Source organism: Oryzias latipes, chromosome 14, assembly GCF_002234675.1.
Source record: "Oryzias latipes chromosome 14, ASM223467v1".
NCBI classification, from domain to species: Eukaryota; Metazoa; Chordata; class Actinopteri; order Beloniformes; family Adrianichthyidae; genus Oryzias; species Oryzias latipes.
This window is the reverse complement of record NC_019872.2, coordinates 22,434,346-22,450,675: the sequence shown is the minus strand read 5'-3', so window position 1 is coordinate 22,450,675 and position 16,330 is coordinate 22,434,346. Positions and strand designations below refer to the sequence as shown.

Genomic DNA, 16,330 nt, shown 5'->3' with positions numbered 1-16,330 from the left:
GAAGAAAGGGGGTGAGATGAGTGACAGCTCAGGGAGCCGGAGACAGAAGGCCCTGTCTGCTTTGTCCCTGTAGCTCAGAGGTAACTGGCTCGGTCTTTGGCTGATATGTTTCTCAGGCTCAGTGGCATAAAAAAAGGTGGCCTGCGAGCTCAGCAGGAGCATAGCATCCAATTTACAGGCCTGTCCCACACGGCCCAGGGGGCCGCCCGCGGCATGCTGCCATGATGGTCAGCTCCAGCAGCTCATAAATTATGCAGAGGCAATAAACGCACTGGGCAAACACCCCTCAGACGTTCCCTCTGCTCCATCTCTCACTCTCCTCCTCAATCCCCCATTTTGAACCAAAGTGCAGAGTGCCGAGAGACAGAAATTTCATCTTTACATATCTTTACATACTATTACATATACCGCACTCAGACGTCTCAGGCTGTGACATCAGTAAAGTGACGAAGCACTCATAAACCGTTTCTCTACGTGCCGAAGGAGCAGCAGAAAACAAAAGGTTTGAACGCTGGACACGGTTTCAGTTTTTCCACTGTGATGTGATAAATAAAAAGACATGCAGTCCTCCCTTTTTCCTTTCCGCCCTCCCTCTTTCTCCCCGTCTCCTTGCTGTGCAGCCAATTGCTTTGATTGCGAGATAGAAGCCGGCTGGAATGACTTGCCCCTGCTTGTGAAGCAAATGGAACATGCTAATGGAACTCATCGTATTACCCGATGCAAAAGTGCCATAGCTCATTACTTTAAGATAAAAGGATATCATTGTAGACGGCAAGCAGAATTGACTTTCTGTGCTGCGGCTTGATGATGATTTAATCAACTGCTCTCTTTCACTTCTCATCCTTGCGCCTGTCGCTTTCGCAGGTGCCACTAAACGAAACACTCACACGGCTAGTGAAGGAGAGAAAAGAAAAGAAATTGCTGTCATTACTTTCTTCCCCAGGAATAGAGGCATGCAAATTTCCCAGAGTGACAAAAGGTGGGAAAAAAGGGAAACGTAATAAAATGGAAATGCCTTTATAATGAGCAATGTTAAAAAAAAAAGAAAAGAAAAAAAAACTGGAATCAGACCTGACAGGCAAGGGCAGGCCGTTTGATCGTCCTTTCAGAGCAGCAAAGCTCTGTTGAACTCACTGCTTGAGCTCAGGGCAAACAGTAGCAAATAATCACATCTCTAAAAAGATAAAAAGGCATTTCAGGCACATAAACAAGTCAGAGTTGTCACTGTCTGATAAGTGATCATAGCAAACTAATGTGCTCCCTTATGCAGAACGGAAACTGAGGCGGTGGAGAAGAATCTTAAGTTTTCTTTTCGCTTCCAAACTCTTTCATCAAAAGCAGACAGAAAGCTGAAAGAAGTCCCAGCTTTGCACCTTGCTGATGATGGCTTTGACAGGAATGACTGCTACGGCTCATCACTCAAACTCTCAGCGTGCTGCTGATTTTGGTGCTAAGCATGAGCTCTCTGATTGACTTATTCCTGGAAGTCTGGCTTACACGGACACCTGCTGACTTAAACAAGCCCACAGTCTGTGGTCAAGTCAAAAACTTGAAATGCGTTAGGAGGAAGTGCCCCCCCCCGTTGCACTCCACTTTTAATGGTCTCCTGCCTTGACTGGCATCATCATACAAGTCCAACTCAGCATGAAATTACCCCAAAAACTTGATGCTGAGTGTTTTTGGGGGGTGCTCCTGGCCAGTAGAGGGTCATAGAGAGAAGCATAATTGAGTCTTGAGGCTCACCTCAAGGGACTTCACGAAAATGGAACATACCATTGTCATATGTGTGGTAAGTATGTCCTGACGTATTTGTAAGAATAATGGAAGTTACATGGTGCCCTTTACGCAGCACTCCTGTTGTTAGTGAGGTGCGAGTACTGGCCCCTTACTGACAAATGCTGCACATATGGGGTGTGCACGGCATATGTGGATGCCCGTAAGATGCTCACAAAAAAACGACACTCTGACTACCTGCTTTCTGAATTTCTAACAGTCAGGCTGCGTGCAAGAAGGGCGCACTTGCCACGGGAACAGCACAAAGGGGCTCCTTGCACAGTGCGCAGCGTCCGGGGCGATTGAAAAAGAAAAAATCTGTACAAGGTACCTCCATCTAACCTACTTCAACCTTGTTCACCTTTATGTGTCGTTTTAAGTGTTTACCATGACCTTTTGCTTGAGGCATGGTCGTAGAAAAAATGTGGATGAACATTTTTACTTTATGGGTTCAGGGACAGTCTACGACTTTAATCGGCGATTCGATCCCCACTCCCCCCAGTCAACTGTCGTTGTGTCCCTGGGCAAGACACTTTACCCTCCATGCCTTCAGTGTGGCTCCACTGGTGTGTGATTGGGTATGCATTTCCCGATGATGGCACAAACTGGCAGCCATGCCTCTGTCCAATTTTTTGCCCTCAGACATCCTGTATCCATTGAGGCAGTTGAGACTAATGCATAAACTATGTACACTAAATGTGTGCGCTACATCAAGAATATATAAAAATTTGACTACAAAGATTATTTTCCGAACAATCGTGTAATTTTAATGAGTAACGTCTTTTTGCTCTAGTGCGGCTCTGCAGACGGTGATCGCAGTGAAGTTTGAGAAAAAAGACGTACAGTCAGGAAACCATTAGAAAAACAAAAAAAGAGACCCCATGCATGCCAAGTGCTGTTTTTACAGGGCCAGCTTAAGGACAGAACAGCTAAACCTCTGTGTTTGGTTAAAGTAACACAGGAATGTCAAGCGCTAGCTGCAGCTCTGAGAGCTGTTGATGTTGGCCTGTACTTGGAGCACTTGTGATTGCCCCTCTGCTCTCACTTGGGCCTCTCTTTTGGCTGAGAGCTCCTACAAATTACCCGACTTTTGTTTAGCATGGTCTAAAAGTAGGAGTCAATTATTCTTGTCCTAAATCCCTTCCAGCTGAGTGTAATAGGGGTCCTGCAGGAGCGGATCACTGGACGCTATGGGCCAAAAGCTAAACAGCCCGCTGATGTGTTCAGCTGCAGCGAAGTTCATCGTGTTGTCCCATCATCACTCCCTGCAGAATGACTATAGAGGCACTAGAGAGGTAACCACACTACACAAGGATGGGTGTGATGCAACAACCCTACTAAATCCAAACAGACACTTAGCATATCAAAGAAAAAAATCACCAACTCCTCCTTTCTCATGTACAGTGGAGGAAACAAGTATTTGATCACTTGGTCAATTTGTAGGTTTGCCCACTTGAAAAATAATTGACGTCAGTCATCCTAATAGTAGGTTTATTTGAACAGTGAGAGATAGAAAATCCAGAAATCCACTTTAAAGAATTTGTTTACATTTATTTGCATTACATTAAAGGAAATTAGTATTTGATCCTCTAGTAACCATTAAGAGTTTTGGTCCACACAGACCAGCTAGACTCTCCTAAGCAACCTGACAACTGAACTGAAGACACCTGTTAGAACTAATCACCTGTAGAAAAGACACCTGTCCTCAGAATCAGTCCATCAGTCAGAGTCCAAACTGTCCAACATGGTAAAGACTAAAGTTCTTTCAGTGGATTTAAGGGAGACGATTGTAGACCTGCACAAGACCAGAATGGACTACAAAGCCATCAGCAAGAAGCTGGAGGTTAAGGTCACAACTGTTGGTGCAACATGACCATCAATCCACCTTTAGGCTCCAAACCAGATCTGACCTGGTGGGGTTTCCATGATCATGAGAACAGAGAGAAATGAAAACAACACAGCAGGAGTTAGTTGTTGATCTGAAAGCAGCTGGAACCACAGTCACCAAGAAAACCATTGGGAATCCTTTACTCTGCAATGGTTTAACATTTTACAGGACCCGCTAAGTCCTCCTGCTGAAGACGGCACAGGTGCAGACCTGGCCTAAATGAGAACCTTCCCTCTTCCACCAGTAGGCTTAAAGCTGGTGGTGGATGGGTCCTCCAACAGGATAATGACCCAAAACACACAAGCAAGGCAATGACTGAAGAAGAAGCAGATCAAGATCATGGAGTGGTCCAGCCAGTCTCTTGACCTCAATCCTACAGAAAACCTATGGAGAGAGCTGACGCTCCGAGTTGCTAAGCAACAGCCACCAAATCAGAATGTATCATTTGTAAAGAAAAGTGGACCACAATTTCTCCTAATATGTGCAGAAACATGCTCACCAACTACAAGAAACCTCTGACCTCTGTGCTGCTGATAAGGGTTTTGCCACATAAAACTGTCATTCCAGCAGGGGGGTTCCAATGTTTATTTCCCTAAATGAAATGCAAAAAACTATATAAATTCTTTTGTCAATTTCTTGATTTTCTATCTCTCACTGTTCAAATGAATCTACCATTTTGATGGCAGACTATCAATTTCTTTTTAGATGAGCAAATCCACAAAATCAGCAAGGGGCCAAATACTTATTTCCTCCCCTCCCTGCATATTTTGCCGCCAGCATGACTGAAATTACCTTCTGCTTATGCAGATCACTATTATCAAACTTAGCAATGATTACATATTGTTACGGCACCATAGAGAGCAGAGGATGGTGTGCGTTTATCATCCTGAGCCAGGTTCTCCTAGAGGATTGCTGAAAGGGTTAAAGCCCAGAAAAGACACCAACCTGGCTGCATGACTGCAAAACGGCACCGACAGCATGAGGGATGGCAGCCATTGACAGGGTCAGCCATTGTCAAGGGCCCCTCATTCCTTCCTCCCAACAGTTTCTTCCTGATATAGCTGAGTGTCACATTGGTTTTCTGATGCAAACAGTCACATGGTAAAAAGGTTTCCTCTCTTGCTGGTGCATGCTCCTCCATCTGCTGCTGGGGCTTGGGAGCCACCGACCGCCTGCCTGTCACAGCATGTGTGGAAATTAGCTGGGGAGGAGGTGCATGCTTGTGCTAATTACATTTTAATCATTGGAAATGTGTTGGCAAATCAAGGCTACATTGCCATCTTGGAGCCCAGCGCTGCACTCTGCATGTTGGGGATGAGGGTGGGAATGCTTGGAGGGCGAGAATGAGCTCATTGCTGCCAAGCTGGACACCTCATCCTGCACCACAGCTTGACATGGCGGCATGCCTGGCCCACTACTGGGTGGAGACTCGGCCGTATTATTTGTGGGAAATGGAGGCATACCTGGGAGAAGATCTGTGTCACGCATAGTCTCAAATCCCCCACACCCACACCTCATGAATCCACCCTCTCTTTCTAGCTCCCGGTTTCACACCCACACATCACCGTTTGCCAGTCGAGCTGCTGTGAACTGAGCAAAAACAAATAGAGCTGGGACAGGATAGGCTGGAAAACCATGGTTTGTTTCATATGAAACCTCAACAGCAGGTTTCTGTCCCAACAGTCCAAGATGCCACCCTGACAACAAAAAACAGTCATCAAGTCGGTCATGTTAACTAAGTGTGCTGATTAGTTAAACGAATGAGAGTTCACATGTCTCCAGCAGACACGCTTAAAAATAGTTTTTCATAAATAGGCTTCCAAGTTAATGAAGAGAAAGGAAATTCAACATGACAACTACAAGAAGTCGTTAAAGCAGTGAGGCTTTGGCAGCAGCGACACCGACTTGTCCACGCCACCTGCTTGATGTCAAACATAGAAGAGACAAGTAAGGCATTATAACCCTGAGAAGAAAGCACATCCTAATTCTTTTAAGCAATCTGTGCAATCACACAACGCGAGAGCTTCATGCACAAGCCAAGAATGTTTCGTCGTGGAGGACCAGACTTCTGTCTGGACTAATATAACCCGGTTTGATCCGCATGTGCTGCACAGGCCAAAGTCAGCAGGCCAACATCTGCATGCAATTTCCCTTCAAATGTCAAGCTTTTTGCAAAAGGTATTCAGCTTGACTGCAGCCAGTGGAGCAGAGGAGTGAAAGAAGGGATAACCGGAGGGAAGAGGGGAGAAAAACAAAGCTTTATATATCGAATGATAACTTTATAGCCTGTGACGTCTGGTTTCAATATTGTTTGGTGCATTCCTTTGTTTATACCCCGTTGGACTGAGTCCACATTTACTGAAAACCTATTTGGAATATATGTCTTATTTTAAATAAGACATCAACAGTTAATATCTGTTTTTTCCATGATATAAAAAGACCAATTCAGAAAATGTGTGATTTTTGTTTTCCATGTTTATGTTTCAATTTTAGACCTGCTGATACATGAAAACTGTTGGATAATAAGAAATGAAAATAAAAGGCTTTACAGAGTTTAATAATCTTCATCAGGTTTGGGTTTTGAGTGCTTGATGAGGGAAAATTCAATTTAAACTGAGAAACAATTGCTGATGATTGCTAATGAGTTTAGTTGTCAGAAGAAAGGCTTGGATAAAAAGAAAAGTTCACGCCCTGTTCAGCGACTGCAGGCTGTCTAGGTGCTACACTACCGACTAGCTTCTTTGACTCTGTGCCTTTATGCTCTTTTTCAACGGGAGATGTTTTTCTGCTGGCAACTCTTCAAAACAAACAGTACTTGTTTTGTTCTCCTACTTTGCCAACATGGATTTAAAACATTTAGAAGGTTCAGTGAGGTTCCTTCAGGCTCTGAGGTGCTGCTCCTGAATTCTTGTGTATTTCTCTGAGCAGTACATGATCTGACCTTCAGGCAAATTTTATTTGAAGACTTTTCTACCGTGTGAGAGGTTTGTACGTGGTTTCATAAGACCTTTCAGAATAAAGTAAACCAAAAAATATCCTTTTCATTTTTGGCGTTGTGTTCACAATTACCTGAATGCTCTATTCTGCTGTCTTTTTCAGTATTATTTCACTTTTGTTCAGTGAAATATTTTATAATTATAGTCATACTGTTTTATATTCTATCATAATCATATTTAAAATTCCATTCAACCTAAAATTTTGTGTATTTACACACTGACAGTACGGATCACAAGCCACAATTTTCTAAGGCCCAAAGACAAATGATAGAGCTTTCAACTCTGAAGATGAAAATACATTAAATGGCTCAACATACCTAAAATTAAGCAAGATTTTAATATTTTACATCTTAATGATGACTTTTGTTTTGCAGATAGAAAACAATGAAAGACTAAGGTATAAATGTCAGGGTTTCTTTGTCTTCTAGATATTTCATCCTATCTATGCTCCCAACACCATCCATTTAACACAGGACATTATTCAGGACCTCCTGCGATTTTTCATTTTTATGTAATTGATCAATTAATGTAATTACAGGCTTTATTTCTGCCAAGTGCAGTTTATTATTCTGTATTAAAGGCTTGAGCCTTTGGGCTCTCCATACTGTGTTCATTCACATAATTCTTCCCTAAGTGGCGCGTGAGACTCTGGTCCGCAGCAATAAATGCCGTTTTCAGCACGTTTCCTCAATTTTTAAGGGGGGTTTTGGGGACTTAATTCCCTTGTACCTTTAACGAAGCTGTGACATTGATCAAAAGTCATAAGAAAAACTGCCGTTGGCTGATAAATAATTCTGGATAAGTCCACTATACCTTGTTCTAAATCGAGATTAAAGTATTTATCCCAGAATGCATCACGAGGCATTTGTTAACATTATAAATTTTCTGATGTGGAATCCATTTAATGAGGGAGATTCTGTTTGTGACGAGCACAATCACGTTGGCAGCCATTGGCGGTTGAAGAATCCGATGCCATATCACAGCAATGAGCTACCAGGCCGGTAAACAGGGATGAGGAGGAGCTGCGGTTGTTGCGGCTGTGTCCGGTTCCTCAACACACTATGGTGGCTCCTCTAAGTTACATTTATAAATTACTCAATGGCCAAGCCAGCTCCTTCAAACGAGTTAATGGCTGGAAATGTTGGTCCAGAAAGAATGTCGCAAATGTTCCATAGGAACAACCAAGTTTCCACATTGCATTTCTGAACTTGACACAATCAAGAAGGACATCAACTGACCTCTGGAGGATCCCTGCTTCTATCAGAGCTCCATTTTGTGCAATTTAGGGGGCTGTTGCTGGATCAAACCATTGACTGTATATGAGAACTGGACTGAGTGGTTCTACCCCCCTTACTTTCCAAACAGGAAGTACCTGCTCCAAGAAGCCAAAATTCCATAGACTTCTATAGAGAAATAAACAGCTGTTATTCAGTCATTCTATTGGTCAGAATAACCGTCCTTGCTCTGATGCCAATCTAACATGTTCTTGTTAATCCTCATTTTTTCTTTACTGTGAGTTATTCAATTTATAAAATGACCAAGTAGATGCCTCAATAAAAAAGGTTGGTGTCACGCTGAATATTCAAAAAATTTGATTGACAGATTCTTCCGAGCCTGCTCTCAAGTGGTTGGGATGTGGGCGTCCAACAAGCTCACTCCTGATTGGTAGGAGTGGATGCTCTAGAAATGTTGATTTAGACTGATTCAGACCAATCACTGCTTACTGACAAGTCTGGCTCCAACATGGCGACGTCTATATTGCGAAACAATGGCGACTGCATTGACTTCATTTGGAAGCCAGTCATTTTTTATGGGTGATATCAAACTCACTCAGTCCAGTTCTCATATACAGACAACAGAGGATCCACCCCTCCCACCCAATAGCTGTTTTTTTTGTGTTCAGAGGATCTCCAGTCTTCATTTTTACAGTGCAGAATGCGGTGATGTCAGAGATGATCCTCCAGAGGATATCAAGTATCCACATGGGCGCAACCCACACCGTCAGCTCTGCTGCTCATCCCATAAACGGATGTTTGTTACCAATGTGGTCCCATTTAAAAGGGTAATAAACTTCCAACTGTGCCAGATTTACTGCCAGGATGCATTCTTACAACAAACGGATCATCTACCAAACAAAAATGTAAACATTTTCAGACAAAGGCTACTTAGGGAAGAGCCATATTTTTAGACGGGACATGAAGTCTTAGTGTAACATCATCTACATCACTGATCTTAAAAGTATTCTCTATAAGCCCCACTAACACACGTCAGGAGGTAGACGGCACTTCTGCTTCCACATCCACCAACCCCCCCCCCCCCCCCCCCCCCCCTCTCTCCTCCACACTGACTCATTTCTGAGAGGGGGAGAAAAACATCAGGATTAGGTTCCCTGCCTCTAATCACTTAACTCCTCACACCTGATGGCACACTATTAACTTTGACTGTCTCCAGTGACCCAGCGGGTCGTTGCCCATCACATCAAGTTTTTATTAGGAAATTTTCCTCATCATTAGCCATGGCCTGGAAACGAGCCATTAATATTCATACTGGCAAACCAAAATGAGGTCCCACTGATTTTCCATCATCCAGGCTATCTGCACAGCTGCTGCTGTTAACAATCACTGCAGTGCTGCACATTTGCTAGGTATCATTATAGGGCTCCACAGAGCTCCGTTTCTGGTTCTGCCAGGATGAGAAGGAGGGTAAGGTGGAGGAGGCGAAGGCTGTGCTGCTTGCAGCCAGCTGACTGCCATCTGAAAGAAACTAGCTCACTCTGCCAACATTCTGCCGGGAAGTTTAATGCCTGCACCGGCACTGTCACAGCTAACGACCCCTGCAGGCTCTGCCAGGTACACAGCTGAAACATGCCCAGCTCCCCATGCTCTTACATTAGAGAACAGACTGTTCACCAGTCTGGCAGTCCAGAATGCATCGCTGGAAGTCTGCAGTATGAGGATGATGTGCAGTTTATACAGAGACTTTTTTAATTTTCTCAGAAATCAGACTATCTGCACAGTAATTGTGCCATGATTTTTCAAAATAAAACTAGAGGAGGGAAAGCGCACATTTAATGAGTGATGGAGGGGGCTTTTACTCAGTTGCCATACCATGTGAACCAATGACAGGTTGGGTTTTTTGCACCTAGGGGTCCAGAGATGTCATTCGTTCTATTTATACTCATTTGTATAACAACAGCATCAACGTTAAACCAAGGTTCAAGAACTCATACAGAGTCCGTGAACACAGTCAGAACATACGTCACAGTAACACAGAACGGTAAAATTGGGTTAACACTGTCCACACTGGGTTTCTGAAAATGTGACCTAATCAGGCGTGTGACACCGCCACATGTTCTCACTTGCGGTGCGGTAACAACGTGAAACAAGACTTGAAGCTGAACAAAACAACCAATTTAACTACTAACAAAAACTCAACTCAACTAAACAACTAAAACTTTGACAGACATTCAAAAATGTGTAAATAAAAAACAAAACAACATGAAAATGTCAACTCCCATACTGAACCTCACCTCTGGTTTATGTTATATTTTGAGTAACACTTAAATGGCTGCTCTGTGCAGTTTATCTGACGTTCCACTTCCACCAGTAAGTTCTTTTCAGTTGACATTGGAGGCTAATGCTAATGGCTGTGTCCAATGAGCTATACAGGATAGAGACGCTACTCCATTCTGCTACCACTGTCCAGTCCAAAAAGATTGACGCCATATTGGAAATGCCAGTAAATAATGACACAGATCTTAGCACAGAATGCTTAATTTTTCGGTTCAGTTTTAAAGCCAATATCATGCCATTCTTAAGCCTTTCATAGTAAACCATAGCCATGTATTTGATGAGTTGTAACCTTTGACACACTAAAGAAAACTTTTTATGAAATATTAGTTATTTTCACAGTTTACTTTCCTACCTGGAAGTAAGACGACTCAGTCTCTGAGGCACCGGCTTTTGCTTCTTGTGGGTGCCGACTATTTCATGACATCAACCTAGAGCCGGCCTCTGCAGCGTGCCAGCGTGTCACCTACGATAATAAACAACATCTAAACTCTTTCTGATCACCACTAGCTCCGTGGAGAAAGGGTAACGGCGTGGCGGTTTTCTGCACGCCACGTGTCCGCCTGCCAAACAGGGATTCTGCGCTGGGCTCTTCCCTCTATGCTCACCACTACTGGGGGAATCCTGGTTAGTTTCTTTTCCTCTGCTTAGTAATTTGCTTAGATTCAAGAGGACATATTATGACGTTCAGAGATCAGTTCAATGTTCTTTTCTGAACACGTAAAGGCAACCAAAGCCTTACAGGTCACCACTGATGTCAATAAGCCAGGTCTCTACATTCCATCATTTTATCACTTTTTTATCATGGTGTGTGTTTGTGTGTGTGTTTTTTTGTGTGTGTGTGTGTGGGGGGGGGGGGGGGGGGGGGGTTGTCGGCACTGTTTGTTTGTCTTGTCATCTTGTTTTTAAATTTTATTGTTTGTATGCACAGCACTTTGAGTGACGTCTTGTCGTAAAAGTGCTATATAAATAAAGTTTGATCTGATTTGATTTGATTTGAATAAAGACCATATGAAATGAAAGGTTTAGCAGTGATATTCTGGGCAACCCTTCAAAATAAAAGTCACTTATTCCATTAATCAATGGTCTGGTAGCAATAGCTATTCATTTCAATCAATGAGTATCTCTTTGACCCGGTGGATCAATTTCAGCCTTGATTTAAGCGTTTTAAAGTGGATGTTGCAAACTTTCTCTGCTCTTCTCATTTGCCCCCCTACCAAAGCCTAATGCCCCCCCCCCCTTTATAGCAAATGTTCTAGCTCCGCCCCAGTCTGGTTTCATGGCTTTTTATGAGTTTGACACTGGATTAGCAGACGTACTGTCAATTTTTGAGAGAGTGAAGGTATTTTAAACGTGCCTTATAGCCTGAAATATTGGTGTTTGGTTTTCCTTCAGGTCAAAACTCTGTTTGCATTTGAAACCTGCCTAGAGAAAAACCATAGTGCTAAATCTTCATCTGAAAAAGGCTGTTTGCCTTTAGTGGACCCAGAACAGGAAAACAATCGACTTCTGGAGCATTCCTGCTTCAAATGACAGATTTAAAAGTGTAATTTGAGCGAATATGTGAAAATCCAATTCAGCAGCAGTCCAGAACATTCAGGTAACTTTGGTCTTGGGATAATGTTTTGGTTCATGTTGATGTTTTATTTGGTAATTTAGGTTTACAAAATCGGCCAGGATATAAGGGACTGCACCGCTCACACAGTGAAGCAGGGGGAGTAGTTGATGTGAGGTACAGATGCTGCAGTCTCTTCAGCACTGTCCTCCAAATAATTAGAACTACACTGACAAAAGCACTTTGTTATTTTGCTGCTTTGATTTGCTAGCTGTCACAGTGTACATCTGAGTTGCCTCATTATACAGAAAGTACTCAAATAAAAAGCCGACACTTCGTGCTGCTGTCAAGATTCTGTCTACAGCACACGCAAACAAGCAAAGATGAATAAACATTAGCTGTTGTTGAGGGCTGGTCTTCGAGCCGCAAGGCTCACAGAAATCCACTTTGTACAAAATAAAAATATTTAATTTGGAAGAGGGATGTAAGGCAGAATGAAATTAAAAGCAACCGATGCTAACTGCTAAAACAAATTACCCTCAGTGCTCTAAATGATGTTTGCTCCTCCATCAGCGAGATCAAACGAGCCTGGTTTGACTCTCCTGTGCTAATGATTTCCTGCTCTCACCTACTTTTCATCCCACGGGTGCTAATAAACACTCTGTCTGTTGTTTTATTTTCTTTTTTTTTTTTGTGTTTTTTTTTGTTTGCTTGGTTTATTTATACACCTCCAGTTCTGCATCTCATCTGGTTCCCTGCCTCCCTCATACATTTTGCTCATGCCGGTGGCAAACATGGGGAATTAGTGGAATTTAATGTAATCCGACGGACAGCCGGCTCCTGAAAAAAATCCTGCTCAATTAAAGCACGATGAGCCCAGAGGGAGCGTCGCTGGCGGGGCATGGGGTGACTGACATGGCCTTTTGCTTGGTATTAATTAGCATGTTAAACGGTTCAGCATGGTAGCGAACCGAACACTATAGATCAAACGCTTAACATTTCACTCTGCAGTACCAGTGCAACAGTTCTGCAGAAGCTGCTTTTAACCTCTGAATCTGCAGGTGTGGCTGAAGTCAGAGAAGGATGAACATGCACTTTCTAACATACTTTTGCTGATAAAAGCAGTCCAAAATCTGAACATATTGTTGCAAGTTCCCTGAATAAAACTTTCACAAAAAGGTGTGCAGATGATGAAAACCATATTTTGGTGTTTGATTTAAAAAATGTATTTTTAACTGTAATGTTTTGGCATGTGTTATTTTTAATTTTTTTTCTTGAAGCTCACAATTTGAGCAACACAAGGGTAAATCTCAGTTCGGAAATTCATCTACACGCTGCTCACAATTTGTCCCATTAGCCAGAAACAATCTAGAAACATCTTAAAATAGTCCCTCAAGCTTCAAACCCTCTTGAAAAGTTGTCTTTATTCGCCTAGAAATGTACCGTAGTCTCCTTGAGTCAAAAGTAGTGTCAGAATATTTTTTAGAGGAAACAGAACTCACAATTTGGCACAAAAAAGGCATGCAGATACACCGTTGGAACAGCTGACTGCTGCAGTCGATGTGTGGTCCTAAAAGAAAGACTACTGAAATATTGACTGACCAGCTTTAAAAAAAGCAATATTAGTCATAATAAATAACTTTTTAAGTCCCGCTTTAATGAAAATAGCATTTTTAACATGTTTTTGATAAAAATTAAGCTTAAAATTTCAAATTTTAAGTCATTTTTTTTAAAACTGTGAATCAGGAGGAGATGAAGAAAAAAAACTGTTTGAAGAAAAGCTTGTTTGTGAAGTAGAAAACACGCACAAGATCTCTGCGTTGAGCTCTCAGCAACACGGAGGGGAAAGGGGGGCGGGGTTGCCACACACCAACGGCTTTTAAAGAACTTGACGTCTCAGCGGTTCTTCGGTCAGCTGTCATGAGGAAGAGCCATCTCTCAGTGGTCATTGCTCCAGTCATGTCTTGAGAGTAGGAATCATGATCCAACATAACTGACCTCTTCTCATATCCTCTCAGGAGCTTTTAAGTCGACTCAGGACACAATTTCCAGAATAGTTTATGAAAGGTTTTCTTTGGACTTCACACCAGGAAGGAGAGACAAACCAAATCACTGCAGGATTCTGTCAGCTGTAATTACTCCATTGTTATACAAGCAAAATATGACATAACAGGCCACTTTGCTGTTATCATAGTCTGGCTTTGATGGAGACGTGGCAGAATTTCATGGGAGGCCCCATAATGTATGTTTTCTGCCATGACAAGGTAAACAGGGGGGGTCTGTGGAGCGAGGACCCTCCCCTCGCTGGGACTAACAACAGACTTGCATCTGTCGCTGAGGCCGGCATGTTTCTGGAAGTCAACATGGCAGACATGAAACCAAAGAGACACAGAGAAACTACAAACCTACTGATCAATGTGTCCTGAAAATCAATTTATTGTAAAAAAAAAATAACTATCAAGAATCACTATTTGAAAAAATTTCCTAAACACCTGACAAAGAAATGACCTCACCTGTGACTGATTTCATTATACAGAAACCATAACATTGTGTTCAGGCACGTGCACTCATTGGGCCCTAGGGGTGTCCCCTTTTGCCTCGTGATAAAAAGTGCTCTAGTGCCCTCTGCTTTCTTATTTTTGTTGTTTCCAAATTAATAAATTCCCCAAACAAAAATGTTGTTTAGTTGCTTTATCACACACTGCTGGCGGCTCCGCTGCCAAACTTCCAACAGAGGCAAGGTGGGGTTCAGTGTCTTGCCCAAGGACATTTTGACACACGGGCGGGCAAGGGGGGATTCAAACCTGCAATCATCTGATCAGAGGTCGACCGCCGTGCCACTGCCACTGGCATTAAATATTTGAATAAATGCAAGTAATAACAATAAATAACTAACATTTTTTTGCAATGGAATACTTTTTCTTTCTTAACGTGTACTGTGTATATACGTTTTTACCCAAACTACTGTGTATTTCTTATTTGAAGACGATACATAAAATTAAATTAAATAAAAAAAGTCTGGAAAAAACTTCTGTCAACATTAAATCTGGGTTCATAACATTTATTATACAAAATATTATTCACGGCTAAATGCTCACTGTAAACTTCTAGATGTTAATCTGGTACACAGACGAGGTAAACAAATAGCTCTCATATTTTACTCGCAGAAACAAATAAATCTGTTCCGCTTATTTGGCCCTTAAGGCTATGAAGGTTAAAGTTTGCACAAAACAAGAACCTAATGTTCAATGTTCAAAATAAATGATAAAAACAAAAACAGATATATTACAAATCAGCATTTAACTAACATACAGAAAATTTGAGCTTTTTCCTTTTAAAAACAAACTTGAAGCAATGCAACACAAAACACTGCAACCACACAATACACAACACAAAACACAAAATACCAATTAAAATTTGCAAAACTAAATGGAACAAAACAAAAAAAGGCTTGTGTTTACAGTAAAGGTTGGCATTCAAGTGTCTCAGCTATGAGGAGCGGATCTGGTTTCTTCTGTTCTGATGAAGATTCTCTCAGGTGTCTGTACAGGTTGGTTGTGGAGCCGATTCTATATGAAATTATTGTCCTGCAGAATCTACACTCCTCCTTTGTGTTATCACTAAAAGTCAAATGCTTCTAGATTTTGCTTTATTTTCAGTCTCACTCATTTTTTTACTTTACTTTTTTGTGTTGATGTAGTTTGTAGTCATTGCGCCCGGCCACTCTCTCTGTATCCCTCATACTTTTAATGACCTGAATACGCAGAGCCACCCAATCATCTCAGTGTATACCTGCAAGTCTCCAGGAAAAAGCATAGATAAAGAGAACGTTAAAGAACGACAGACAAAAATACATCAGGAGACAGCTTTACCTCTACAGTATTCCACCCATATTTGCAGGAGTGACTGACAGAGGACAGAACACGACCAAAAACACGACTAAACTGCAGAATCCTCACAGCAACAGTATGAAAAATGTCAGCATTGTGGGGATAGAAGTTGTAGGATGTCTGTGTTTAAAAGTCTTTATTAAACTTGATTCATGTTGATCTGCAGCACATTGTGTCAGTATAAATAGCCTCCAGTGCTTTATTGCTTTGATGTCTTCCAAGTCTATGGTAAAATAAACCAACTTATATTAACAATAATTTGTTTACATAAAAAATAAGACTATTGTATCACTTTCACCTACTGTAGCTGAGTATTTAGTAGTTTATTTTAAGATTTTACTTAATTTCCGTATTGTTTAAAGCCAAAAAAAAAGTGTTTTTGCCCCTCGACTTTGAGCCCCCGCCCCTCTAAAATCCTGTGTACGTCTCGGATTGTGTTCCACCGTTTTATTGACAACTTCAGTCCTGTGATGGTGTGAATCCTTAAGGTGTTCATAAAAGCTTGAGTTTTAAATCAACCCAGTAATCAGCAGTGATTAGTTCTAAGAAAGCTGCCATCTTGAGATGGCTGATTCCTGTTTTTGCTGGAAACAGTCCAGCAGACGGAGGAAACAAGCCTGACAGTCATTGGAAGACGGCCAGTGGATAGAGGCTGAGGA

General features: G+C 42.0%; 1 protein-coding gene across 8 annotated transcripts in view; it reads right to left on the bottom strand.

Moving 5' to 3' along the window:
• auts2 (AUTS2, activator of transcription and developmental regulator) overlaps positions 1–16,330 on the bottom strand; it is a 356,245-nt gene that overhangs the window by 115,896 nt on the left and 224,019 nt on the right. The gene's annotated exons all lie outside the window — the stretch shown is intronic.